The sequence below is a fragment of the Rattus rattus genome, chromosome 2 (genome assembly GCF_011064425.1).
Source record: "Rattus rattus isolate New Zealand chromosome 2, Rrattus_CSIRO_v1, whole genome shotgun sequence".
NCBI lineage: Eukaryota > Metazoa > Chordata > Mammalia > Rodentia > Muridae > Rattus > Rattus rattus.
The window spans coordinates 168881072-168907238 of NC_046155.1; positions in this window are offsets into that span (position 1 = coordinate 168881072).

Below are 26167 nucleotides of genomic sequence, written 5' to 3' on the forward strand. Positions count from 1 at the left end.
AAGAAGTGTAGGCAGACAGGAGCCGGATGTAGATCTCTCCTGAGAGACACAGCCAGAATACAGCAAATACAGAGGCGAATGCCAGCAGCAAACCACTGAACTGAGAATAGGACCACCGTTGAAGGAATCAGAGAAAGAACTGGAAGAGCTTGAAGGGGCTCGAGAACCCATATGAGCAACAATGCCAAGCAACCAGAGCTTCCAGGGACTAAGCCACTACCTAAAAACTATACATGGACTGACCCTGGACTCTGACCTCATAGGTAGCTTTGAATATCCTAGTAAGATCACCAGTGTAAGGGGAAGCCCTGGGTCCTGCTAAGACTGAACCCCCAGTGAACGTGATTGGTGAGGGGAGGGCGGCAATGGGGGGAGGATGGGGAGGGGAACACCCATAAAGAAGGGGAGTGGGAGGGTTAGGGGGATATTGGCCCGGAAAACGGGAAAGGGAATAACACTCGAATTGTAAATAAGAAATACTCAAGTTAATAAAAAATAAATTAATTAATTAATTAATTAATAAAATAAGTAAGGGGGAAAAAAGAAGATCAAACCTTGGATAATATGTATAGAAGAGAGTGAAGACTCCCAACTTAAAGGCCCAGTAAATATCTTCAACAAAATTATAGAAGAAAACTTCCCTTAACCTAAAGAAAGAGATGCCCATAAACATACAAGAAGCCTACAGAACCCAAATAGATTGGACCAGAAAGGAAATTCCACCCTTCATATAATAGTCAAAATACCAAATGCACAAAACAAAGTAAGAATTTTAAAAGCATTAAGGGAAATAGGTCAAGTAGCATACAAATGCAGACCTATAATTACACAAGACTTCTTACTAGAAACAATGAAAGCCTTCCTCTACTCAAAGGATAAACAGGCTAAGAAAGAAATTAGGGAAACTACACCCTTCACAATAGTCCCAAATAATATAAAATACCTCAGTGTGACTCTACCCAAGCAAGTGAAAGTTCTGTATGACAAGAACTTCAAGTCTCTGAAGAAAGAAATTGAAGAAAATCTCAGAAGAAGGAAACATCTCCCATGCTCATGGATTGGCAGGATTAATATAGTAAAGATGGCCATTTTGCCAAAAGCAATCTACAGATTCAATGCAAACCCCATCAAACTCCCAAGGCAATTATTCAAAGACTTAGAAAGAGCAATTTGCAATTCCATTTGGTATAACAAAAAACCCAGGATATCAAAAAGTATTCTCAACAATAAAAGAACTTATGGGAGAATCACCACCCCTGACTTCAAACTGTAATACAGAGCAATAGTGATAAAAAAACTGTGCAGTATTGGTACAGAGACAGGCAGGTAGAGCACTAGAGTAGAATTGAAGACCCAGAAATGAACCTAAACACCTATGGTCACTTGATCTTTGACAAAGAAGCTAAAACTATCCAATGAGGAAAAAAGACAGCATTTTCAACAAATGGTGCTGTTTCAACTGGAGGTCAGCATGTAGAAGAATGCAAATTAAACCATTCTTATTCCCTTGTACAAAGTTTAAGACCAACTGGATCAAAGACTGCCACATCAAACCAGATACACTCAAACTAATAGAAGAAAAGATGGGGAAGAGCCTTAAACACATGGGCACTGGGGAAAACTTCCTGAACAGAACACCAATGGCTTATGCTCTAAGATCAAGACTGGACATATGGGACCTCATAAAACTGCAAAGCTTCTTTAATACAAAGGACACTGTCATTAGGACAAAACAGCAACCAGCCGATTGGAAAAAGGTCTTTACCAATCCTACATCTGATAAAGGGCTAATATCCAATATATACAAAGAACTCAAGAAGTTAGACTACAGAGAGTCAAATAACACTATTAAAATATGAGGTACAGAACTAAACAAAGAATTCTTGGCTGAGGAATATCAAATGGCTGAGAAGCACCAAAAGAAATGTTCAACATCCTTAGTCATCAGGAAAATGAAAACCAAAATAACTCTGAGATCCACCTCATACCAGTCAAAATGGCTAAGATCAAAAACTCAGGTAACAACAGATGCTGTTGAGGATGTGCTGGAAAAGGAACACTTGTCTATTGTTTTTGGGATTGCAAGCTGGTACAACCACTCTGGAAATCAGTCTGGAGGTTCCTGAGAAAAGTGGACATAGTACTACCTGAAAACCCAGCTATACCACTCCTGGGCATATACCCAAATGATGCTCCAACATATAACAAAGACACATGCTCCACTATGTTCATAGCAGCCTTATTTATAATAGCCAGAAGATGGAAAGAACACATGCCCTTCAACAGAGGAATGGATGCAGAAACTGTGGTACATCTACACAATGGAGTACTACTCAGCTATCAAAATCAATGACTTCTAAAAATTTATGGGCAAATAAATGGAGCTAGAAACTATCATCCTGGGCGAGGTATACACCTCACAAAAAACAAACATGGTGTACACTCACTGATAAGTGGATACTAGTCAAAAAGCTCAAATTATCCAAGAAACAATCCAAAGACCACATGAAGCTCAAGAAGGTAGACAACCAAAGTGGGGATGCCACAGTCCTTCTTAAAAGGCAGAACAAAAGTATTCATAGGAGGAGATATGGAGACAAAGTTTGGAGCAGAGACTGAAGAAATGGCCATTCAGAGCCTGCCCCACCTGGGGAATCCAGCCATATACATACAGCCTCCAAATCCAGACAATATTGCTGATGCCAAGAAGTGCATTATGACAGGGACCTGATATAGCTGTCTCCTTAGAAGTTCTCTCAGAGCATGACAAATAAAGAGGTGAATGCCAGCAGCAAACCATTGAACTGAAAACGGGTTCCCATTGGAGGAGTTAGAGAAAAGGATGAAGGAGCTGAAGGGGCTTGCAACCCCATAAGAACAACAATACCAACCAACCAGAGTTCACAGGGACTATACCATTACCCAAAGAGCACACATGGACAGACCCATGGCTCCAGCTGCATATGTAGCAGAGGATGGCCTTCTTGGGCAACAATGTGAGGAGAGGCCCTTGGTCCTGCCAAGGCTGGACACCGAAATGTAAGAGAATGTCAGGGAGGGGAGGGAGGAAAGGGTGAATGGTTGGGGAAGGAGAACACCCTCATAGAACATCCCCCTTGGAGGGGGATGGGATGGGGAGGTTATGGACAGGAAACTGGGAAAGGGAATAGCATTTGAAAGGTAAATTAAAAAAATATCCAATTGAAAAAAATTAAATTGTGAAATGTTCAGGTAATTGTGGAACTGGAAATGATCATTTATGGTGAGATAATCCAGACCCAGAAAGATCAATATTGTGCATTTCTGTTCTGTGTGGCTTTTACACTTTACATATAAGCATTTCATTTAGAACACCACAGAGGTTACATAGCTGATAAGGGACCAGGGAAGAGGATGGGATCTTTCAAGGAAGGAAATATAAGCAAGCACAGCTTGCACAGACAAACAGACCTGTTACTCATAGTCCTGGTCTGGGTGGAGATGGCTATAACAGAGGTGAGGAGGTCAGGAAGAGACAGCACACACTCTTCTGACCTCATGAGACAGAACCAACAAGTACAGCTGATCTTCGCACCCTCTTACTTGGCAAGATGCCACATTGGACTTCTGTGAACCCACAACCTTGCTCTTAACTGGTCAGCTCAGATCCTCATTCCAATCCCAGGGAACATGATGGGAAAACGATACCTTTTACACAGCATAATCCACTTAGTGCTCCCCAGACAATAGGTTGTTGCTTCCCAAATGTCCTTGAAGGGTTTTTAAGAAGTGAAAAAGAGGACACAGCATGGAATGATTAGGAGTGTGTTTCTAATACAGTGGTTCTCAACCTTCCTAACACTGTGACCCTCTTAATACACTTCCTCATGCTGTGGTAACCCAACCATCCATAAAATTATTTTTTTTGCTACTTCATAACTGTATTTTTGCTGCTGTTATGAAACTTAATGTAAATATCTGGTACACAGGATATCTAATATACAACCCTGAGAGAGGGTCATTCGACCACACACACACACACACAAAGGGATTGTGACCCACAAGTTGAGAACCTCTTTTCTAAGAGAAGCTGTCTCTAGGGTGCGAACATGATTAAAATACCTTGTATGGAATTTTAAAAGAACTAATAATATTTTGAGTGAGGAAAAATAAGTAAACTATTACTGCGCTCCCTCATCTTGTTGCTGGGAATAGGGAAGTGCAGAGAGGTTGTCGACACCTTCCCTCTCAGCCCACTGTGGTCTAGAAATCAAGTGTCAAGCCCAGTCTGTTGAAACAGCCTGATAATACAGAATATGAGACAGATGGACAAACCTGATAAGAGAGAAGCAAGACAGACAACAAAAGACAGTAAGAGGAGAGGAGAGAGAGTTCTATGGGTTCCGTGGATGGATAATCAACATTGAGACAGGGCTACTGACAATACACAAAGGGCATGTGGCTCGGCTGAGAGAGTGACTGCCCAGCATGCATGAAGTTCCATCTCCAGCATAGCATAGCCCAGGCATGGTAGCTATGCAGTGAGTCCTGGGGCAACCTAAGCTAATGAGACCCTATCTCAAAAGAAACAGACTTCTTAGCTACAGAATGAACACTGGAAATGGAAATTAGAAATGGCTTCCTAAGACAGAAAGAGGCCAACAGCAACTCTAAGACTCAGCTTCTAAGCTTTTCTTCCCATGGTGAATTCATCCCAATGTCCCCTTACCTGTTTCAAGGGACTCACTCTAGGAAATGCTTGTCAGTCCCAATAGAGCACTGATTTTTCAATTCTGACTACCTGAGTCTGCATCACAGTTCAATTGTCTGTTTTGTGTTCCTTAAGAAACCTGGGCAGTTGCCTGCTCAACTTAGAGCCTTAAATTCCCTTGTCTGGGAAACTGAAGGATGTTCATGGTGCAGATGAAGTAAAAATGAGTGCTGGGAAGAACAGGACGTGGCATTTTGTAGGTGCTCCGTGAGTTCCTGGTGCCACAGAGAGACATGGGAGACATGGGAAGCTAAAGATAAGGAAACACAGGAAGCTGAGGGAGGTAGGGGTGTGGTGAGGGATCTAGGGATGGGGTGAGGGAGCTGGGGACAGGGTGAGATAGCTGGGGATAGGTTGAGGGAACTGCGGACACAATGAGGGAGCTGGGGACAGGGTGAGGGAGCTGGGGACAGGATAAGGGAGCTGAACAGTTTGAGGTTGTTTTGTCAACATGGATGCCTATGCCGTGAGTGCATGGTACCCAGAGGCCAGAAGGAATGTAACCTATGGAACTTGAGTTGCTTAGGGTCATGAACCAATATGTGGGTGCTGGGAATCAATCCAGCATCCTCTGCAAGAGTAGCCAGTGCTTTTAAGGAGTGGGACATCTCCTCACTCCTTGGCCTGGGTGTTTTTAATTCTGATCATGCTCTTCATGCTCTGTATCAGTCAATCATATCCAGCACTCTCTCGCTCTCTCTCACTCTCTCTCCCTCAACCCTGGTAAGCCAGGCACAGTTGCTTTCATCAACTCCACAATCATGACACTACAGGACATCAAATGGTGCTAAAATAACTAGTGTGATTAGTGTGTTTGACTATTTGTTACATTGTTCACCTCCAGTGAAGTTATGGGCCATTGGTGGCCCCATGATAAGACAAGGAAATCTGTTTTTCATTGACTGTATTGGATAGACACAATTATGCTCATGTTGGAAAGGAAGAATGTTTTAGGAACCCAGCAAGAGAGTGGATCTCATAGCCACACTCTCACACCCTCTCTCCCCAGGACTGGGTAGACTCAAGAGTTTGGGGGACACAGCCAGAGGTGTGAGCAGCCAAGATCATCTGTGCTAGCTCCTCCTACGGGGTACCACAGTACTCCCAATGTTCCACTCCATTTTCCATGGCCATGACCAATTGCAAGACCTAGCTTCATTCCAACCTGAACAGTTTTTAAGAGGAAGCCTGCCTTGGTGCCACTCTCTGCAGCCGAGTGTCCATGCTGTGTGACTCTGGGGAGATTCCAAACTCCTCTGTTCACTCTTTAAGATGAGCCAGTTCCTGTCCATTGATAGATGGTGCAGCTAGGCTCAGGTGAATGGAAGAAGGAGAAGCCCAGATCTGCCCCAATTATACTTACTCCTGAGCATGCCCAGTTCATTCAGGAAATCCAGAATGTGTCAGTCAATGAAAACACCCAAGTGTTGTTAGAACAATGCCAGTTTGCTTTTTAAAAAACATCTAAATTCAAGTATACACTGGAAATTCCAAATTAACAGCACATCTAATCCAAAATAATAAATAGTTTTTTCATAACCATGTTGTTAGAGTTATACAAAAGTTACACAACAATGCAAACATTGGAAAATAGTTTAATCATGACTAGTATGTGAGATGCAAACACTTGTAAAAATAGGAAAGAAAGAAATCAAGGGCTGGATAAATGGCTTAGTTGTTAGGAGCACCAGATATTCTTCCAGAGAACCTGGGTTTAGCTGACATGACCCATATAACAGCTAAAAATTATCTGTTACTTCAATTTCAAGAGATCAAATACTCTCTTCTGCCCTCCAAAGGAACAGCCAATTGCATGTACAGGTGCTAAGCACAAAAACATAAATGCAAGTAAATATTCAAATATATAAAAAATAATTTTAAGTCAGGAGCCAGGAGTAGTGGCACCTGTAATCCCATCACTTGAGCACCTGAAGAGTTGATGCAAATTGAAGATCAACCTGGACTACAGAGCAAGAACCTATCTCACAAAAAAAAAAAAGATTTGAAAAGAATAATGTAGCTCTGAGTTAGAACACTTACCAAGATTCCCCAATGAGGGGCTTGGGGCAAGGTTCAGTGATAGAGCCCCTACCTAGAATCCCCCAGTGAGGGGCTGGGGGCACTGCTCAGTGGTAGAGCCTTCCCTAGTATCCCCCAGTGAGGTATATTCCTCAACTACTCTCAACCTCATATACTATGCCATGCTTGGCACAGCACAGAAGTCATAATCAGATGCTAACACCATGCTCCGGGACTCCCCAACAACAACCAAAAACCACCAACTTCAATTATGTTACCCAGTCTGTGACAGTTGTATGGCAACATAAAACAGACTATGACAGTCTAATTTTTTTAAGTCAGGGTATCACTATGTAGCCCACGCTTGTCTCCAGCTCACAGTCGTGTTGCCTATGTCTACAAGGTGCTGAGATTATAGGTATGCACTGCTATGCCCTGCTTATGCCAGGCTAAAACACTGGCTCAGATATCACCTCTGACCTCTTCCCTACTCCACATTCTCATCATTGTCCCATGCAGAGCTGAATACCTCTCTCTCTCTCTCTTTCTTTCTCTCTCTCTCTCTCTCTCTCTCTCCCATCTCTGAGCTCTGTCTTTCCACCATCTCTGTCTCTCTCACTTCCCCCGTCTCTCTGTCTCTGATCTATGTCTGCTATGTGACTTTTCCTGGGGAGGCATGCATGTACATGCATCTATTCACCCTAGATAGGGCCACCATGAAGAGGCCAAAGAAACAGCTCCACCCAATTTAGCGTGGTGAGCCAACGACTGTATTGGGGTGATTTATGGGAAGATAGATGAGGATTGACAGCACTGGGGCAAAGAAAAATGGATTGCTTATAGAGACTGAAACACAGGGAAATTGTGAGCAGAAACTCAACCGAATAGGATGCTTGTATTTTGGTTTAGAGTACTAGGCATTAAAAATTCCCTAAGGAGCACTGAGCTACAACATCCCAGTACCTGCCTTGTGTTTGTTTTGATTTGGGGACTGAAGTGGAAGCTTAAGGGTTCTTTGAAGAGTCAGTTGTGTTGAAGGGTGTTTTCACTGAGGCAAACACATGAAGGAGTGTTTTTCTGAAGTGAACACAGATGAAAGACTAAGGCAGACTCAGGAAGGAAAGTTTACTTGAAATGGACATAAGAGAGAACGTCCTGTTAAAGAAAACACCTAAAAGGACACCAGATGAAGGATTCTTTGCTAAGAACAGGCAGGTTTTAGTCTGCCTTACATTGTGTAGTTGAGCTGCATTTGTTGGTACTCAGTGGACTTGGGCTGATTGGATGCACATACTGAGGCAAGACACATGCTGAGACAAGGCACATGGAAGACATGTGATGTCTGGAGGATATAAATAGGACTCCACAGAGTGACACTGACAGAACTTGGGTTGCTGGCACAGCTAGCTGTGCAAAGCTTGTGGGTCTCGCACCTTCACTGACCTTTGCTTCCCTGAAATAGGAACAGCCAAGAACTTCTGCTAAGATCACAACCTCACAGGCCCACAGTAGAGACAAGCTACAGTCAGAGACAGCAAGACTAACTAACATCAGAGACAACCAGATGGCAAGAGGCAAGCTCAAGAACCTAAGCAACAGAAACCAAGACTACTTGGCATCATCAGAACCCAGTTCTCCCACGAAAGCAAATACGGGATATCCCAACACACTGGAAAACAAAGATTTAGATTTAAAATCACATCTCATGATGACAATAGAAGACTTTAAGAAGGACCTAAATAATTCCTTTTTGAAAAGTACAGGAGGGGCTGGAGAAATAGCAAAGTAGTTAAGAGCACTGACTGCTCTTCCCAAAGTTCTAATAACCCTAATAACCATGTGGTGGCTTACAACCATCTATAATGAGACCTGATCCCCTTTTCTGGAGAGTCTGACAACAGCTACAGTGTACTTATATGTAATATAGAAATAAATCTGTTTTATAAAAAGAAAGAAAGAAATGTAGAACAAAGGTAAACAAGTAGAAACCTTAAGATTAAATGCAAAAATACCTTAAAGAGTTACAGAAGAGCACAACCAAAGAGGCAAAGGAATTGAACAAAATGACCACAATCTAAAAATGCAAATGAAAAATGAGAAAATCTCAAAGAGAGACAACCCTGAAGATAGAAAACTTAGGGAAGAAGTCAGGAGTCATACATACAAGCATCATGAACAGAATACAAGGAATTGAAAAGAGAATCTCGGGGGCAGAAGATGCCATAGAAAACATTGAAACGATAGTTAAAGAAATGCAAAAAGCAAAATGCTCCTAACTCAAAAGATCCAGGGAATCCAGGACAAGAACAGAAGAGAACAAAGATTCCCAACATAAAGGACCAGTAAATATCTTCAACAAAATTATAGAAGAAAACTTCCCTAACCTAAAGAAAGAGATGCACATGAATATACAAGAAACCTCCAGAACTCCAAATAGACTAGACCAGAAAAGAAATTTCTCCAGTCACAAAATAGTGGAAACATCAAATACACAAAACAAGGAAAGAATATTAAAAGCAGTAAGGGGAAAAGGTCAAGAAACATATAAAGGCAGACCTATCAGAATTGCACCAGATTTCTCAACACAGACTACAAGAGCTAGAAGATCCTGGATAGAGGTCATAAAGATCCTCTGAGAACACAAATGCCAGCCCAGGCTATTATATCCAGCAAAACTCGAAGTTAACATAGATGGAGAAACTAAGATTTGACATGACAAAACCAAATTTACACAATATCTTTCCAGAAGTACAGTCCTACAAAAAAATATAATAGCTGGAAAACTCCAAGACAAGGAGGAAAACTACACCTAGAATAAGCAAAAAAGTAATCTCCTTGCAACAAATCCAAAAGAATAGAGCCACACAAACATAATTCCATCTCTAACAACAAAATTGACAGGAAGCAACAATCACTATTCCTTAATATCTCTTACCATCAATGGATGCAATTCCTCAATAAAAAGACATAGACTAACAGACTGGATACATAAACAGGACACATAGTTCTCCTGCATACAGAAAATGCACCTCAATGACAAAGACAGACACTACCTCAGAGTAAAAGGCTGGAAAACAACTTTCCAAGCAAACGGTCCCAAGAAACGAGCTGGTGTAGCCATTCTGTTATCAAATAAAATCGACTTTCAACCAAAAGGTATCAAAAAAAGATAAGGAAATACCCTTCATACTCATCACAGCTAAAATCTACCAAGATGAATTCTCAATTCTGAACATCTATGCTCCAAATGCAAGGGCACCTACATTCATAAAAGAAACTTTACTGAAGCTCACAGCACACATTTCAACACACAAAATAATGGTGGGAGACTTAAACACCTCACTCTCAGCAATGGACAGATCATGGCAACAGAAACTAATCAGAGACACATAGAAACTAACAGAAGTTACGAACCAAATGGATTTAACAGAGATCTATAGAACATTTCATTCTAAAACAAAAGATTATACCTTAACCTCACCACCTCATGGTACCTTCTCCAAAATTGACCATATAATCAGTAACAAAAATAAAAAAAACCTCAACTGATACAAAACTGGAAAATCTGGATGAAATGGACAATTTTCTAGATAGATACCAAGTACCAAAGTTAAATCAGGATCTAATAAACCATCTAAACAATCCCATAAACATTAAAGAAATAGAAACAATCATTAGAAGTATCCTAATCAAAAAGAGGCCATGACCAGATGAGTTTAGTGCTGAATTCTGTCTGTCCTCATAAAAGACCTATTACCAATACTCTCCAAATTATTTCACAAAAGAGTAATGGAAGGCACAGTACACAATTCATTCTGTGAAGCCACAATTACGCCCTGACACTAACCTCACAAAGACCCAAAGAAGAAAGAGAACTTCAGTTAAACTTAATTTTATAAGCTTGCTGTCCCATGCACACTGGAAGTAGAGACAGGATTGTGGGGATTGCCAGTTTCCATCCTGCCTGAGAGAATGCCAGACCCAGGTTTAGGGAGAGAGTCAGCCCCAAAGGAATAGACAGAGAGTGATAGAGGTCAAAAATGCCCCCATTTGACCTCCAAGTAATGGGTGCATGCATTGATACACAAAATACACTTACAAGCTTATAACTGGTTCCTGAAATACAGACCCCAGTCATTATGATGGGGCAGCAAGTGTTCCAGGCCACTGAGCTTCAATTGTACCTTGAAAATTGTTTCTTCCAGATTTACTTTTATTTTGTGTATAAGATTGTTTTGCCTGCATGAGTATCTGTCCACCATGTGTGTGCCTGGTGCCTGCTGAAGTCAAAAGAGGGTAATGGATCTCCTGGAAGTGGAGTGGAAGATACTTCTGAGCCTCTGTGCAGGTGGAGGGAACCTAACCCAGGTCCTCTGCCTGACAGCTTAACTTCTGTACGATCTCTTCAGCCACTCTAGTAATAACTTTTGAGCTATGGTATTTTTTTTTCTTTTCATTTTTTCGGAGCTGGGGACTGAACCCAGGGCCTTGCACTTGTTAGGCAAGCGCTCTACCACTGAGCTAAATCCCCAACCCCTAGCTATGGTATTTTTAAAGTTTATCATTGCTCCAGAGAAGTAGTTCTCAGGTTCCCTAATGCTGTGACACTTTAATACACTTTCTCAGGTTGTGGTGACCGCCCCCAACATAAAATGTGTTCTATATTACACTTATTGTTCATAACTGTAATTTTGCTTCTGTTGTGTGTCGGTTGTCTGAGTTACGGGGGAGAAAAAGAAACACTTCAGAGAGTAATAGGTTTAGTAAAAGGAGCAGAGAGAATCAGCCTCTGATAAACTGACAGTCCTAGCAGCTTCACAGACGGGCTTTTATTAATTGTTACATAAAAGGCCTTTGAGCAAGTCTATTCCTGCATACCAAGATCTCTTATCTGATCTAGTTGTAGTCTCAGGGAACTATTACCTAAGCAAACACAGTCATTGTAAGAATTCCAGGTTTGCCAGGAATGTCTTACGATTGAAGTGAGGCTAAGGGCCTGAAATTTCCAAGAAAAAAGCAACCCATGAATCTCAGATAACAACCACTGATTATTTACAAGACATTGCTTCATAGCTAAGTGGCCATCATTCGAGAGTAAATGGTGGGGGCAGTGGCTCTTCTAAGACTCAATTCAATGAACCATAACGTAAATATCTATGCTTGGTCTTAGAGGACTTCTGTGAAAAGGTCCTTTATGCCCCAAAGGGATCTCGACCCACAGGTTGTAAAACACTGCTTTAACACCAGCACCGCTTAGAATTTTCAAACTGAACACATTCTTTATCACAACGTGCAGCTCAGTTAATGCTAAGGATGGTCCCTGTCTTATGCTCTCTAGTCACCACCATCTCACTATTGTGACGTAATGGGTTGGCTTTACATGTGTTCAAACTTGCAACAAACATAAGCAGAATCTGCTTTTCTGCCAATATTAAGCTGGTCATAATTTCCATCACCAGTTTGATGGATACGTTATTTCATTGTTGTACAACTTCCTTCGGTGTGGACTTACTAGTGCTACTTCTTGCAAGATTTTAAGAAGGCTTCAGGAAAATTTCCCCTGTGCCCATGTATTTGAGACTCTTTCGCACTTTCTCTTCTATTAGTTTGAGTGTATCTGGTTTTATGTGGATGCCTTTGATCCACATGGACTTGAGCTTTGATGCAGAATTCTATCAGACCTTCAGAGAAGACCTAATTCCAATATTCTCCAAACTATTCCACAAAAATAGAAACAGAAGAAACCCTACCCAATTCCTTCTATGAGCCACAACTACCCTTATACTTAAACCACACAAAGGCCCAACAAAGAAAGAGAAATTTGGACAAATTTCCCTCATGAATATTGATGCAAACTTACTCAATAAAATACTCACAAACCAAATCCAAGAACACATCAAAATGATCATTCACCATGATCAAGTAGGCTTCATCTCAAAAAGGCAGGTATGGTTAATATATGGGAATAAATCAACATAATACACTATAAAAACAAACTGAAAAAAGCATGATCATCTTATTAAATGCTGAGAAAGCCTTTAACAAAATTCAATATGCTTTTATGATAAAAGTATTAGAAAGATCAGGAATTCAAGGCCTGTACGTAAACAAAGTAAAAGCAAAGCAATATACAGCAAATCAATAGCCAACATCAAACTAAATGTAGAGAAACTGAAGCAATCCACTAAAATCAGGGACTAGACAAGGCTGCCCAGTCTCTCTCTACTTATGCAATATAGTACTCGAAGTCCTAGCCAGAGCAATCAGACACCAAAAGGAGGTCAAAGGGATACAAATTGGAAGGAAAGAAATCAAAATATCACTATGTGCAGATGATATGATAATGTACTTAAGTGACTCCAAAAGTTCCACCAGAGAACTACTAAGTCTGATAAAATACCTCAGTGTGACTCTAACAAAGCAAGTGAAAGATCTGTATGACAAGAACTGCAAGTCTCAGAAGAAAGAAATTGAAGAAGGTCTCAGAAGAAGGAAAGATCTCCCATGCTCATGAATTGGCAGGATTGATATAGTAAAGATGGCCATTTTGCCCAAAGCAATGTACAAAATTCAATGCAATCCCAGCAAAATTCCAATTCAATTCTTCATAGAGTTAGAAAGAGCAATTTGTTAGGGTTGGGGATTTAGCTCAGTGGTAGAGCGCTTGCCTAGGAAGAGCAAGGCCATGGTTTCAGTCCCCAGCTCGGGGGGAAAAAAAAAAAAGAACCAAAAAAAAAAAAAAAAAAAGAAAGAGCAATTTGCAAATTCATTTGGAATAACAAAAAGCCCAAGATAGTGAAAACTATACTCGACAATAAAAGAACCTCTGGGGGAATCACCATCCCTGACTTCTTGCTGTATTACAGAGCAATGGTGATTAAAAAAAAACTGTATGGTATTGGTATACAGACGGGCAGGTAGATCAGTGGAATAGAATTGAAGACCCAGAAATGAACCCACACACCTATAGTCACTTGATCTTGGAAAAGAAGCTAAAAACCATCCACTGGAACAATGAAAGCAGGTTCAACAAATGGTGCTAGTTCAAGTGGAGGTCAGCATGTAGAAGAATGAAAATTGATCAATTCTTATCTCCCTATACAAAACTCAAGTCCAAATGGATCAAGGAACTCCACATAAAACCAGATACACTCAAACTAATAGAAGAATAGTGGGAAAGAGCCTCAAACACATGGGCACTGGGGAAATCTTCCTGAACAGAACACCAATGGCTTATGCTCTAAGATCAAGACTCAACAAATGGGACCTCATAAAATTGCAAACCTTCTGTAAAAAAAAAACACTGCCATTAGGACAAAACGGCAACCAACAAATTGGGAAAAGATCTTTACCAATCCTACATCTGATAGAAGGCTAAAATCCATTCTATACAAAGAACTCAAGGAGTTAGACTCCAGGAACCAAATAAATAGTCCTTTAAAATGGGGTACAGAGCTAAACAAAGATTCTCAGATGAGGAATATGTAATGACTGAGGAGCACCTAAAGAAATGTTCAACATCCTTAGTCATCAGAGAAATGCAAATCAGAACAACTCTGAAATTCCACCTCATACCAGTCAGAATGGCTAAGATCAAAAAACTCAGAAGATGCTGGCAAGAATGTGGAGAAAGAAGAATACTCATCTGTTGTTGCTGGGATTGCAAGTTGATACAACCACTCTGGAAATCAGTCTGGAAGTTCCTCAGAAAATTGGACATAATACCACCTTAGGACCTTGCTATGCCATTCCTGGGCGTATATCCAGAAGATGTTCTGACATATAACAAGGTCACATGCTCTACTATATTCATAGCAGCCTTATTTGTAATAGACAGAAGATGGAAAGAACCCAAGTAGATACAGAAAATATGGTACATTTACCCAATGGAGTACTAATCAGCTATTAAAAAACAGTGACTACATAAAATTCTTAGGCAAATGGATGGAGTCTAGACAATATCATCCTGAGTGAGGTAACCCAGTCACAAAAGAAGATACATGGTATACGGTATGCACTCAATGATAAGTGGATAGTAGCCCAAAAGCTTCGAATACTCATGTAACAAGTCACAGACCATAAGAAGCTCAAGAAGAAGGAAGACCAAAATGTGGATGCTTCAGGTCTTCTTAGAAGAAGGAACAAATCCCAGATCCAGCTGAAAGAAAACAGGTCTACAGCAGTACTGACATATAGGCCTACAGGAGAGCCAAGCTACTTTTAGAGTCAGCAAGACAAGCCAACACCAGAGACAACCTAATGGCGAGAGGCAAGTGCAGGAAACTAAGCAACAGAAACCAAGATTACTTCACATCATCAGAGCCCTGTTATCCCACCAAATTAAATATTAGATGTCCAAACATACCAGAAAAGCAAGATTTGGATTAAGTCAGGAGCCAGGAGTAGTGGAACCTGTAATCCCAGCACTTGGGTACCTGAAGAATTGAGGCAGGTTGAAGACCAACCTGGACTACAGAGCAAGAACCTATCTCACACAAAAGAGGGGAAAATAATAATGTACCTCTGAGGTAGAACAATTGCAAGAATTCCCCAGTGAGTAACTAGGGGTGTTACTCAGTGGTAGAGCCTTGCCTAGTATCCCCCAGTGAGGTATATACTTCAACTACTCTCCACCTCATATACTATGCCACGCTTGGCACAGCACAGAAGTCATAATCAGATGCTAACACCATGCTCCGGGACTCCCCAACAACAACCAAAAACCACCAACTTCAATTATGCTACCCAGTCTGTGATAGTTGTATGGCAACATAAAACAGACTATGACAGTCTAATATTTTTTAAGGCAGGATATCACTATGTAGCCCAGGCTTGTCTCCAACTCACAGTCTTGTTGCCTATGTCTCCAAGGTGCTGAGATTATAGGTATGCACTGCTGTGTCCTGCTTATGCCAGACTCAAACACTGGCTCAGAAATTACCTCTGACTTCTTCCCTACTCCACACTCTCATCATTGTCTCATCCAGAGCTGACCACATCTCTCTCTCTCTCTCTCTCTCTCTCTCTCTCTCTCTCTCTCTCTCTCTCTCTGTTTCTCTCTCTGTCTCTCTGCCTCTCTCTCTCTCCCCATCTCTGATCTCTGTCTTTCTTACCATCTCTGTCTATCTCACTTCCCCGTCTCTCTGTCTCTGATCTATGTCTGCTGTGTGACTTTTCCTGGGGAGGCATGCACGTACATGCATCTATTGACCCTAGATAGGGCCACCATGAAGAGGCCAAAGGAACAGCTCCACCCAATTTAGCATGGTGACTGTATTGGGGTGACTTATGGGATGATAGATGAGTGGTTTACAGCACTGGGGCAAAGAAAAAGGGATTGCTTTTAGAGACTGAAACACGGGGAAATTGTGAGCAGAAACTTAACCAAATAGGATGCTTGTATTTCGGTTTAGGGTGCTAGGCATTAAAAATTCCCTTTTTGGTTTAGAGTACTAGGCATTAAAATTCCATAAGGACCACTGAGTTACAACACCCCAGTACCTGCATTGTGTTTGTTTTGATTTGGGGACTGAAGTGGAAACTTAAGGGTTCTTCGAAGAGTCAGTTGTGTTGAAGGGTGTTTTTGCTGAGGCAAACACATGAAGGAGTGTTTTCCTGAAGTGGACACAGGTGAAAGACTAAGGCAGACTCATGAAGGAACGTTTAACTGAAGCAGACATAAGAGAGAAAATGTTCTGCTAAAGCAACCACGTAAAAGGACAGGTGACGAAGGATTCTCTGCTAGCAACATGCATGTTTTGTTCTGCCTTACATTTTGTAGTTGAGCTGCATTTGTTGGGACTCAGTGGACTTGGACTGATTGGATGCACATACTGAGGGAAAACACATGCTGAGATAAGGCACATGGAAGACATGTGATGTCTGGAGGGTATAAATAGGACTCCACAGAGTGACAGAGACAGAGCTTGGCTTGCTGGTACAGCTAACTGCAATGTTTGTGAGTCTTACATCTTCACTGTTCTTTGCTTCCCCAAGAGAGAGGCACAGCCAAGAACTTCTCCTGGTGTTCCTGCTGGTCGCTCCTGCTCACTCAAGCAGAGCCTGAGGCCTGGCTGTTTCTGATAGTTCAGGTCACTGCTGTTGAGAACCTGACTCTACCAAACTGGACTGTTGGTGTATCCATGTAGGCTTTGTGAGTAGATCGAGCTGCAATTTCTTTTTTTTTTTTTTTTATTAACTTGAGTATTTCTTATTTACATTTCGAGTATTATTCCCTTTCCCGGTTTCCGGGCAACCATCCCCTTCCCTCCCCCTCCTTATGGGTGTTCCCCTCCCCACCCTCCCCCCATTGCCGCCCTCCCCCTGACAGTCTAGTTCACTTGGGGTTCAGTCTTAGCAGGACCCAGGGCTTCCCTTCCACTGGTGCTCTTACTAGGATATTCATTGCTACCTATGAGGTCAGAGTCCAGGGTCAGTCCATGTATAGTCTTTAGGTAGTGGCTTAGTCCCTGGAAGCTCTGGTTGCTTGGCATTGTTGTACATATGGGGTCTCAAACCCCTTCAAGCTCTTCCAGTTCTTTCTCTGATTCCTTCAACGGGGGTCCTATTCTCAGTTCAGTGGTTTGCTGCTGGCATTGCCTCTGTATTTGCTGTATTCTGGCTGTGTCTCTCAGGATCGATCTACATCCTGCTCCTGTCGGTCTGCACTTCTTTGCTTCATCCATCTTGTCTAATTGGGTGGCTCTATGTGTATGGGCCACATGTGGGGCAGGCTCTGAATGGGTGTTCCTTCAGTCTCTGTTTTAATCTTTGCCTCTCTCTTCCCTGCCAAGGGTGTTCTTGTTCCCCTTTTAAAGAAGGAGTGAAGCATTCACATTTTGATCATCCGTCTTGAGTTTCATTTGTTCTAGGCATCTAGGGTAATTCAAGCATTTGGGCTAATAGCCACTTATCAGTGAGTGCATATCATGTATGTCTTTCTGTGATTGGGTTAGCTCACTCAGGATGATATTTTCCAGTTCCAACCATTTGCCTACGAATTTCATAAAGTCGTTGTTTTTGATAGCTGAGTAATATTCCATTGTGTAGATGTACCACATTTTCTGTATCCATTCCTCGGTTGAAGGGCATCTGGGTTCTTTCCAGCTTCTGGCTATTATAAATAAGGCTGCGATGAACATAGTGGAGCACTTGTCTTTTTTATATGTTGGGGCATATTTTGGGTATATGCCCAAGAGAGGTATAGCTGGATCCTCAGGCAGTTCAATGTCCAATTTTCTGAGAAACCTCCAGACTGATTTCCAGAATGGTTGGACCAGTCTGCAACCCCACCAACAATGGAGGAGTGTTCCCTTTTCTCCACATCCTCGCCAGCATTTGCTGTCACCTGAGTTTTTGATTCTTAGCCATTCTCACTGGTGTGAGTGAAATCTCAGGGTTGTTTTGATTTGCATTTCCTGATGACTAAAGATGTTGAACATTTCTTTAGGTGTTTCTCAGCCATTCGGCATTCCTCAGCTGTGAATTCTTTGTTTAGCTCTGAACCCCATTTTTTAATAGGGTTATTTGTCTCCCGCGGTCTAACTTTTTGAGTTCTTTGTATATTTTGGATATAAGGCCTCTATCTGTTGTAGGATTGGTAAAGATCTTTTTCCCAATCTGTTGGTTGCCGTTTTGTCCTAAACCACAGTGTCCTTTGCCTTACAGAAGCTTTGTAGTTTTATGAGATCCCATTTGTCGATTCTTGATCTTAGAGCATAAGCCATTGGTGTTTTGTTCAGGAAATTTTTTCCAGTGCCCATGTGTTCCAGATGCTTCCCTAGTTTTTTCTTCTATTAGTTTGAGTGTGTCTGGTTTGATGTGGAGGTCCTTGATCCACTTGGACTTAAGCTTTGTACAGGGGTGATAAGCATGGATCGATCTGCATTCTTCTACATGTTGACCTCCAGTTGAACCAGCACCATTTGCTGAAAATGCTATCTTTTTTTCCATTGGATGGTTTTGGCCTTTGTCAAAAAAATCAAGTGCCCATAGATGTGTGGGTTCATTTCTGGGTCTTCAATTCTGTTCCATTGGTCTATCTGTCTGTCTCTGTACCAATACCATGCAGTTTTTATCACTATTGCTCTGTAATACTGCTTGAGTTCATGGATAGTGATTCCCCCTGAAGTCCTTTTATTGTTGAGGATAGTTTTAGCTATCCTGGGTTTTTTGTTATTCCAGATGAATTTGCAAATTGTTCTGTCTAACTCTCTGAAGAATTGGATTGGTATTTTGATGGGGATTGCATTGAATCTGTAGATCGCTTTTGGCAGAATGGCCATTTTTACTATATTAATCCTGCCAATCCATGAACATGGGAGATCTTTCCATCTTCTGAGGTCGTCTTCAATCTCTTTCTTCAGAGTCTTGAAGTTCTTATTGTACAGATCTTTTACTTGCTTGGTTAAAGTCACACCAATGTACTTTATATTATTTGGGACTATTATGAAGGGTGTCATTTCCTAATTTCTTTCTCGCTTGTTTCTCTTTTTGTAGAGGAAGGCTACTGATTTATTTGAGTTAATTTTATACCCAGCCACTTTGCTGAAGTTGTTTATCAGCTTTAGTAGTTCTCTGGTGGAACTTTTGGGATCACTTAAATATACTATCATATCATCTGCAAATAGTGATATTTTGACTTCTTCTTTTCCGATCTGTATCCTTGACCTCCTTTTTGTTGTCTGATTGCTCTGGCTAGAACTTCAAGAACTATATTGAATAAGTAGGGAGAGAGTGGGCAGCCTTGTTCAGTCCCTGATTTTAGTGGGATTGCTTCAAGTTTCTCTCCATTTAGTTTAATGTTAGCCACTGGTTTGCTGTATATGGCTTTTACTATGTTTAGGTATGGGCCTTGAATTCCTATTCTTTCCAGGACTTTTATCATGAAGGGGTGTTGAATTTTGTCAAATGCTTTCTCAGCATCTAGTGAAATGATCATGTGGTTTTGTCGAGCTGCAATTTCTAACCTGTGAACTGAACAGCAGATTTCCAGACAACACCGATGGGAGTTGCTCCAAAGAACCTTTCTGTAAAGGTTCCCTCCCCCTCCCAGACCCCTGCCCTGTAACCTTTCATTTCCACTACCTCTGGTGGGTGGTGGGCTATGTGGGAGGTTAAAACATTTTAAGAATAATCATTAAGAATAGGATTTGAGCTTCCAGTCTCCATCAGCACCCAGAGCTAAGGCTGTTCCATAACACTACAGACTCAAAACCTGCCGGGAGAGAGCTGATTTCCCAGGAGTGCTCTCACTGCTAAGATCACAGGCTGACAGTCCCATGGGAGAGACAACATAACATGAGACAAATAACATGAGAGATAACCACATGTCAAGAGGCAAGTTCAAGAACCTAAGCAACAGGAACAGAGATAATATGGCTTCATCAGAACCCAATTCTCCCACCACAGCAAATACTGGATATCCCAACACACTGGGAAACAAAGATTTGGATTTAAAGTCATATGTCATGATGATGACAGAGGACTGTAAGAAGGACCTAAATAACTGCCTTTAAAAAAAATGCAGGAGTGGGCTGCAGAGATGGCACAGTGGTTAAGAGTACTAACTAGCCAGAGCAATCAAAAAACAAAAGGAGATCAAAGGGATACAGATTGGAAAGGAAGAAGTCAAAATATCACTATTTGCAGATGATATGATAGTATATTTAAGTGATCCCAAAAGTTCCACCAGAGAACTACTAAACCTGATAAATACCTTCAGCAAAGTGACTGGGAATAAATTAACTCAAATAAATCAGTAGCCTTCCTCTACACAAAAGAGAAACAAGCCGAGAAAGAAATTAGGGAAACAACACCATTCATAATAGTCCCAAATAATATAAAATACCTTGGTGTGACTCTAACCAAGCAAGTGAAATATCTGTGTGAAAAGAACTTCAAGTTTGAAGAAAGAAGTTGAAGATCTCAGAAGATGGAAAGATCTCCCATGTTCATGGATTGGCAGGATTAATATAGTAAAAATGGCCCTTCTACCAAAAGCGATCTACAGATTCAATGCAATCCCCATCAAAATTCCAATCCAATTCTTCAGAGAGTTAGACAGAATGATTTGCAAATTCATCTGGACTAGCAAAAAACCCAGGATAGCTAAAACTATCCTCAACAATAAAAGGACTTCAGGGGGAATCACTATCCTGAACTCAAGCAGTATTACAGAGCAATAGTGATAAAAACTGCATGGTATTGGTACAGAGACAGACAGATAGATCAATGAAATAGAATTGAAGACCCAGAAATGAACCCACACACCTATGCTCACTTGATTTTTGACAAAGGAGCCAAAACCATCCAATGGAAAAAAGATAACATTTTCAGCAAATGGTGCTACTTCAACTGGAGGTCAGCATGTAGAAGAATGCAGATCAAGCCATTCTTATCACCATGTACAAAGCTTAAGTTCAAGTGGATCAAGGACCTCCACATCAAACCAGATGCACTCAAACTAATAGAAGAAAAAGTGGGGAAGCATCTCGAACACATGGGCACTGGAGAAAAGTTCCTGAACAATACACCAATGGCTTATGCTCTAAGATCAAGAATCGACAAATGGGATCTCATAAAACTGCAAAGCTTCTGTAAGGCAAAGACACTGTTGTTAGGACAAAACGGCAACCAACAGATTGGGAAAAGATCTTTAACAATCCTACAACTGATAGAGGGCTTATATCCAAAATATACAAAGAACTCACGACGCTAGACTGCATGGAAACTAATAACCCTATTAAAAAATGGGGTTCAGAGCTAAACAAAGAATTCACAGCTGAGGAATGCTGAATGGCTGAGAAGCACCTAAGGAAATGTTCAACATCTTTAGTCATAAGGGAAATGCAGATCAAAACAACCCTGAGATTCCACCTCACACCAGTGAGAATGGCTAAGATCAAAAACTCCGGCGATAGCAGATGCTGGTGAGGATGTGGAGAAAGAGGAACATTCCTCCATTGTTGGTGGGATTGCAGACTGGTACAACCATTCTGGAAATCAGTCTGGAGGTTCCTCAGAAAATTGGACATTGCACTTCCTGAAGACCCAGCGATACCTCTCTTGGGCATATACCCAAAATATGCCCCAACATATAACAAAGACATGTGCTTCACTATGTTCATAGCAGCCTTATTTATAATAGCCAGAAGCTGGAAAGAACCCAGATGCCCTTCAACAGAGGAATGGATACAGAAAATGTGGTACGTCTACACAGTGGAATACTACTCAGTTATCAAAAACAATGACTTTATGAAATTCATAGGCAAATGGTTGGAACTGGAAAATATCATCCTGAGTGAGGTAACCCAATCACAGAAAAACATACATGATATGCACTCACTGATAAGTGGCTATTAGCCCAAATGCTCAAATTACCCTAGATGTACAGAACACCTGAAACTCATGAAGGATGACCAGAATGCGAATGCTTCACCCCTTCTTTAAAAGGGGAACAAGAATACCCTTGGGAGGGAATAGGGAGGCAAAGTTTAGAACAGAGACTGAAGGAACACCCATTCAGAGCCTGCCCCACCTGTGGCCCATATATATGCATCACCAAACTAGATAAGATGGATGAAGCAAAGAAGTGCAGGCTGACAGGAACCGGATGTAGATCTCTTCTGAGAGACACAGCGAGAATACAGCAAATACATAGGCGAATGCCAGAAGCAAATCACTGAACTGAGAATGGGACCCCTGTTGAAGGATTCAGAGAAAGTACTGAAAGAGCTTGAAGGGGCTCGAGACCCCATATGAACAACAATGCCAACCAACCAGAGCTTCCAGGGACTAAGCCACTACCCAAAGACTATACATGGACTGACCCTGGGCTCCAACTGCATAGGTAGCAATGAATATTCTAGTAAGAGCACCAGTGGAAAGGGAAGCCCTTGGTCCTGCCAAGACTGAACCCCCAGTGAACGTGATTGTTGGGGGGAGGGTGGCAATGGGGGAAGGATGGGGAGGGGAACAGTGATATAGAAGGGGAGGGGGAGGGATTAGTGGGATGTTGTCCTGGAAACCGGGAAAGGGAATAACAATTGAAATGTAAATAAGAAATACCCAATTTAGCTTCCTGGCTGCTGAGGCCGTGGAGAGCTCATAGGCAACACCCCGAGAGCAAACTTGAGCCTGAGGACCACAGGTAAGACAAACTTTTCTGCTACAAACGACTTGCCTGGTGATCTCGGGTCACACAGAGGCGGAGTTCCTCTGGGGCCGGACACTTCCGGTGTTTGGCCAGACTCCCGGACCAGCGGAGGATCCCTGCCTTCAGCAGCTCTCTGCTCCCAGGCCCCCTGGAGGGGAGTTCTTGCCGCCTGGTCGGGGCGGGCTCTCCTGAGGCAGCAGGCGGAGGGGACCACCAACTGCCCACCTGCCCACATCCCTGGCCCAGGAGGAAACTGCCTCCACGGCCTCTGGGTACCCGTGGAGAGGAGGGCCCAGGAGCAGCAGGTCCACTGCGTCTGAGACACCGCACCTGAAGGGACCGACGGATAAACAGTTCTCTGCACCCAAATCCCGTGGGAGGAGAGCTAAACCTTCAGAGAGGCGGACACGCCTGGGAAACCAGAAGAGACTGCACGCTGCACACAGTACTGACCCCAGAGGAAAACAAAAGCTATCTGGAACCCTGGTGCACCAAACCTCCCAGAAGGGGCGGCGCAGATCTTCCTGGCTGCTGAGGCCGTGGAGAGCTCATAGGCAACACCCCGCGAGCAAACTTGAGCCTGGGGACCACAGGTAAGACAAACTTTTCTGCTACAAACGACTTGCCTGGTGAACTCAAGACACAGGCTCACAGGAACAGCTGAAGACCTGTAGAGAAGAAAAACTACGCGCCCGAAAACAGAACACTCTGTCCCCATAACTGGCTGAAAGAAAACAGGAAAACAGGTCTACAGCACTCCTGAAACACAGGCTTATAAGACAGTCTAGCCACTGTCAGAAATAGCAGAACAAAGTAACACTAGAGATAATCTGATGGCGAGAGGCAAGCGCAGGAACCCAAGCAACAGAAACCAAGACTACATGGCATCATCGGAGCCCAATTCTCCCACCAAAGCAAACACAGAATATCCAAACACACCAGAAAAGCAAGATCTAGTCTCAAAATCATATTTGATCATGATGTTGGAGGACTTCAAGAAAGACATGAAGAACTCCCTTAGAGAAACACAGGAAAACATAAACAAACAAGTAGAAGCCTACAGAGAGGAATCGCAAAAATTCCTAAAAGAATTCCAGGAAAACATAAATAAACAAGTAGAAGCCCATAGAGAGGAGTCACAAAAATCCCTGAAAGAATTCCAGGAAAACACAATCAAACAGTTGAAGGAATTAAAAATGGAAATAGAAGCAATCAAGAAAGAACACATGGAAACAACCCTGGATATAGAAAACCAAAAGAAGAGACAAGGAGCTGTAGATACAAGCATCACCAACAGAATACAAGAGATGGAAGAGAGAATCTCAGGAGCAGAAGATTCCATAGAAATCATTGACTCAACTGTCAAAGATAATGTAAAAGCGGAAAAAGCTACTGGTCCAAAACATACAGGAAATCCAGGACTCAATGAGAAGATCAAACCTAAGGATAATAGGTATAGAAGAGAGTGAAGACTCCCAGCTCAAAGGACCAGTAAATATCTTCAACAAAATCATAGAAAGAAAACTTCCCTAACCTAAAAAAGAGATACCCATAGGCATACAAAAGCCTACAGAACTCCAAATAGATTGGACCAGAAAAGAAACACCTCCCGTCATAATAGTCAAAACACCAAACGCACAAAATAAAGAAAAGAATATTAAAAAGCAGTAAGGAAAAGGTCAATAACATATAAAGGCAGACCTATCAGAATCACACCAGACTTTTCGCCAGAAACTATGAAGGCCAGAAGATCCTGGACTGATGTCATACGAACCCTAAGAGAACACAAATGCCAGACCAGGTTACTGTATCCCGCAAAACTCTCAATCAACATAGATGGAGAAACCAAGATATTCCATGACAAAACCAAATTTACACAATATCTTTCTACAAATCCAGCACTACAAAGGATAATAAATGGTAAAGCCCAACATAAGGAGGCAAGCTATACCCTAGAAGAAGCAAGAAACTAATCGCCTTGGCAACAAAACAAAGAGAAGAAAAGCACACAAACATAACCTCACATCCAAATATGAATACAACAGGAAGCAATAATCACTATTCCTTAATATCTCTCAACATCAATGGCCTCAACTCCCCAATAAAAAGACATAGATTAACAAACTGGATACGCAACGAGGACCCTGCATTCTGCTGCCTACAGGAAACACACCTCAGTGACAAAGACAGACACTACCTCAGAGTGAAAGGCTGGGAAACAACTTTCCAAGCAAATGGTCGGAAGAAGCAAGCTGGAGTAGCCATTCTAATATCAAATAAAGTCAATTTTCAACTAAAAGTCATCAAAAAAGATAAGGAAGGACACTTCATATTCATCAAAGGAAAAATCCACCAAGATGAACTCTCAATCCTAAATATCTATGCCCCAAATACAAGGGCACCTACATACGTAAAAGAAACCTTGCTAAAGCTCAAAACACACATTACACCTCACACAATAATAGTAGGAGATTTCAACACCCCACTCTCATCAATGGACAGATCATGGAAACAGAAATTAAACAGAGACGTAGAAAGACTAAGAGAAGTCATGAGCCAAATGGACTTAACAGATATTTATAGAACATTCTATCCTAAAGCAAAAGGATATACCTTCTTCTCAGCTCCTCATGGTACTTTCTCCAAAATTGACCATATAATTGGTCAAAAAATGGGCCTCAACAGGTACAGAAAGATAGAAATAATCCCATGCGTGCTATCAGACCACCACGGCCTAAAACTGGTCTTCAATAACAATAAGGGAAGAATGCCCACATATACGTGGAAATTGAACAATGCTCTACTCAATGATAACCTGGTCAAGGAAGAAATAAAGAAAGAAATTAAAAACTTTTTAGAATTTAATGAAAATGAAGGTACAACATACCCAAACTTATGGGACACAATGAAAGCTGTGCTAAGAGGAAAACTCATAGCGCTGAGTGCCTGCAGAAAGAAACAGGAAAGAGCATATGTCAGCAGCTTGACAGCACACCTAAAAGCTCTAGAACAAAAAGAAGCAAATACACCCAGGAGGAGTAGAAGGCAGGAAATAATCAAACTCAGAGCGAAATCAACCAAGTAGAAACAAAAAAGGACCATAGAAAGAATCAACAAAGGACCAGTGGTTAGAAGGAATCAAGAAAAAGAATCAACAGAACCAAAGTTGGTTCTTTGAGAAAATCAACAAGATAGATAAACCCTTAGCCAGACTAACGAGAGGACACAGAGAGTGTGTCCAA